Genomic DNA, 4,116 nt, shown 5'->3' with positions numbered 1-4,116 from the left:
GCGTTCTCACCGCGTTCCAGGTATGATCACCGAACCTTGGCGGTTGTTTTGAACATGCTCAAAACAAACGCCGTGACTCGGCGATCATTGGCGACCATGGCGACCACACCACGATGTCTGGCGTTTCCACCACGCTTATACCACGCTTATGGCGACCTTGGCGCGCTCTGGGCCCATTTTCCGTCGCCGTAGCAGCGCAGTAAGGACGCCACCCCGGTGTGACGGGGGTATAAAGATGTCGCCGCCTTAACCACGGCCGCTAACGATCGTAATGCAGCATGGTGGGGGCGGGTCCGAGAGCGTACTGGGGATTCAAAACGGGGAATGAAGCATCAAGAGAGCGAGAGGGGGAGAGAGAGAAGAAATGTTCAGCGGTGGAGCAGGAAGCAGCCAGAGATGGAGGAGAGGAAATATCCAGGGATGCGGGAAAAGGTTATCCAGAGACGCGGCCCAACTATCGTCAACGTCCATCGTCGTCGTCGTCGTCGTCGTCATCGCCGCCGCTCGGCAGACGGGTGCTCGCAGTCGGGCGAGAGTTGCTAATTTCAAATCCCTACTTATTGGTGCCTTTTACGAGGCCAAAGCTTGCCGGATGCATTGTTTGCGAGCGCTAGAGTCGCCCGGCCCCGCTCCACCACACTGCTCGTGACGGCTGCTGCCCCACCGTGGCTACAGCAGCCCCCGCTACTAGATTCTATGCAGCAGACGGACTTATCCGTAACCGAATTTCTTCCCGTGAAAGCGTTTAGGCGGCGAGCGCCGTAAAGGTTTTAGAGCAGAATGTCTGGGTTACAGAATTACAGCGGTGGTTTTGTCGTCGTGTGCAGCAGCAGCTTAGCCTGGCGTACAGCCACCGCGGCTAGCTTATGTGGGCAGGCAGTGGAGGCAGGCAGACGTGGGTTAGTTAGTGTTTGGTGTGGAGGGGAGGGAGGCAAGGTGACAGGCGGGCAGCAAGAGTCGCCTTGCAGTGCGAGCAGCGGGAGCCGTCCGCGTCTGCGCACGCTGAGCTGCGACTCTTTTTATTGGCGACTTGTTTTCTTCCCCCTCTGTTTCTCTGTTTCCCTCTCTCGCGCTCTCTCGCGTGCTCTCTGACTCTCTTTCTTTTTCTCTCTCTCACGCTCTCTCCTTCTCTCTGTCTCGCTGTCTCTCGCTTTCTTTCGCTTTCTCTCTCTCTCTCTTTCTCTCTCTTTCTCTCTCTCTCTCTTTCTCTCTCTCTCGCTTTCTCGCTTTCTCCCACCTCGCTCTCTTGCTCTCCCACCTCTCTGTCTCGTTCTCTCTCTCGCGCGCGCGCGCTCTCCCCCTCACTTCCTCTCTGTTTCCCACTCTCTCACACACACACTCTCTGTCCCTGCTCCTCTTTATCCCTCTTACTCTCTCTCTCTCTCCGGCTAAAGTTTGAGAGAAGTGCACATATTATGCAAGTAACACGGCAGGGTTACATCGCATCGGGTGCGTTTGCTTACACCACTGCGGTGCAGAGCTGCGCTTGGCCCAGATACTTCCAACCGAGCGTATCAATAACCCCCACCCATCTCGCTGGGCTCCGCCTGTCTTAACCCCTTGCGAATGGGGCCAAGAGCTGTCAGTGCAGCGTGCGGTAGAGATCCCTCCTATGCTAAACGTCCCCCTTGTGTTGCGCATGGGCAGTAAAGGTCAAATCCTCAATGCGTCATACGCCTTGTTAGGTATTGTGTATAATGGGGGGAGGGACGTTTGTGATAAGGCGGGGGTGTATACCGTGCTACACTGGGGACCGCAAGGATGCTTTTGTGAACGTACGTGTAAGACCACCGTGTTTCTCTTTTCTTTTTCCCCTTTCTTCCTGCGGCACCCTCTCTACGCATCCCAACATAAGGCAAATGTAATCGTGTGTAGTAGCAGTGTACACGCATAACACGCACTTGGTCCTTGCACGCGCTCATGGAAATCATTGCCTTACTTGAGATGTTGTGTGCACGAACGCAGACGCGTGTACGCAAACAAAACTTCGACACGTAGGCTCGTGTGCGTGCGTGCGTGCGTGCGTGCGTGCGTGCGCGTGCGTGCGCGTGAGTGCTCGCGTGCACGTGTGTGCGCGTAGTTGTCGGTGCGTGTGCACTGTGAGCTCGGAGAGAGGTGGCGCGTAGCCGTGTGTGTGTGTGTGTGTGTGTGTGTGTGTGTGTTGTGGTGTGTGTGCGTGCGTGCGTGCGTGCGTGCGTCGCTCTGCGCGTGCGTGCGTGCGCGCTGCGTCGGTGGTGTGCGTGTGTGTGTGCCGCGGCGCGGCCGCGTGCGTCGTGTGTGTGTTGTGTGTCGTGTGTCGTGTCTAGGTGTGGGCGTGTCGGTGTGTTGCTGGGCGTGTGTGTGCTTGTGTGTGGGTGTGGGCCGCCCTGGTGCTCCTCGTGGTGCGTCCGCGTGCGTGCGTGTGTGTGTGTGTGTGTGTGTGTGTGTGTGTGTGTGTGTGTGTGTGTGTGTGTGTGTGTGTAGGTTTACCACCGACACATGGCGGCCGAGCCCAGGCTGTCACCGCCGCTTACCTAACGCATTAATGGCATTCTTGCAAACTTTGCGAGTTGCCGGGTTGACCCGGCGTACGTAGGCGGGCGATGTGAGAGAGCGCCCCCGCTGTTTGCCCTGCGCGACACCCTGATCTGCGCCAGCTCAAGTACACAGACAAACACTCGTAAAGACAAATGACTTCCCGTTGCGCTGCTGGCGCTATCTGCTCTGATGGGATCGCCGGCCGCTAGGAGGCCATTTATCAGGGTATCATATATAGCTGCACGCACTCACGCTCGTACGCACGCACGCACGCAGTGACATATAGTACGATACAAACACGCGTGGATACACATATATACATAGGAACGAGCGTATAGCACTGCGTTTTTTTTCATTGAGTCATGGCGTGGTTGGTTTGTTTTCCCGCGAATCTGTGACATTACATGATTGGTCGTGTCGTTGTTGCCATTCCCATTTGTGGTTTATTTCGCGTTTATAGTATATTCATTATTTATAGTTTATTCGCGGTATTTTCGTAGACTTGCAAGTGTGGTTCGACAATCATACTAATTTCCTTGTGTTTTTTTCTTTGTTTCCGGTTCGGCCATGCTGTGTTTGGAAATTGAATCACTATAGGTAAGTCGCTGACATAACTAGTTAAAGATTTTAAGTAACATTACTAATCCTGACTCTTTGTTTTCTTCCATGCTTACCTGGCCCTTACAGAGAAGGTGAGTGTGTTCAAGGTGCACGTCTATATTTAAAATCGCGAAATGAATTAACGAACAAGCATGAACAACGCGAATGAACCTTACAGAATGGGTGCAATGAATGAACGTAAAAACCACGAAGATAGATACATGATGAGGAGTGTTTGAAAATAACGCGTATTTGTGAAATCTAATTTGCATGATAACCGAGTGTCTTGTCGTGTTGATATAAGGTTAGAGACGTAATCAGTTGCGTAATGTCGATCGGTGCGACTGGCTCCAGTATTATTTTTTGAGCGTGAGATAAATTTCAGCTTTCTTGGAACTGCCGAAAGTGCGACCGAGCTTTAACCGAGTTAGGCGCCTTCTGCCTTTACCATGCCCGAATCCTGTGTGAATTCGCTGGTTGTAACTGGTTGTTGGGTTGAGCGTGAGAGATTGCATTGAAGTGCATGGGCACGTCATGCCGCCTGTAGGAACGCATGCTCACGCGCGTGATCGCGCTAAGGAGCTAATCCCGTGGCATTATCTGGACATCGGTGAAGCATGTTAGAAGTTTCAATACACGCGGATCTAGGAGTATGTGTGCTCGCGCCGAGAGAGGGCGGACGGCGGAGGGGGAGGAGGGGGAGGGGGCGTGATGTCTTGCGATGCACGGGGGATTGGCAAGAAGACAACTAACCTCGCCGCCTGTTTATACCGACGCCCGCGCAATTTTCCTTCGATCCGCCCAACTGTTGCTGAGAGAGAGAGAGATAGTAAAAGGGAGAGGGAGAGGGGAGGGATAGGAGAGATAAGAGCGAGTGAGAAGGGCAAAGAAAAGGATAGATAGAGACAGAGAGGCACAGGGAGAGAGAGAGAGAGACAGCGAGAGAGAGAGAGAGAGAGAGAGAGAGAGAGAGAGAGAGAGAGAAGAAGAAGAAGAGAG

At 53.6% G+C, this 4,116-nt stretch overlaps 1 protein-coding gene across 1 annotated transcript in view; it reads left to right on the top strand.

Moving 5' to 3' along the window:
* Positions 1-4,116, top strand: part of LOC106808811 (G1/S-specific cyclin-D2-like) — a 105,841-nt gene that overhangs the window by 35,687 nt on the left and 66,038 nt on the right. The gene's annotated exons all lie outside the window — the stretch shown is intronic.

This window comes from Priapulus caudatus, unplaced genomic scaffold, assembly GCF_000485595.1.
Source record: "Priapulus caudatus unplaced genomic scaffold, Priapulus_caudatus-5.0.1 Scaffold306, whole genome shotgun sequence".
NCBI classification, from domain to species: domain Eukaryota; kingdom Metazoa; phylum Priapulida; class Priapulimorpha; order Priapulimorphida; family Priapulidae; genus Priapulus; species Priapulus caudatus.
Note: the sequence above shows the minus strand (reverse complement) of the source record. Positions and strands in the feature narration are given on the sequence as shown.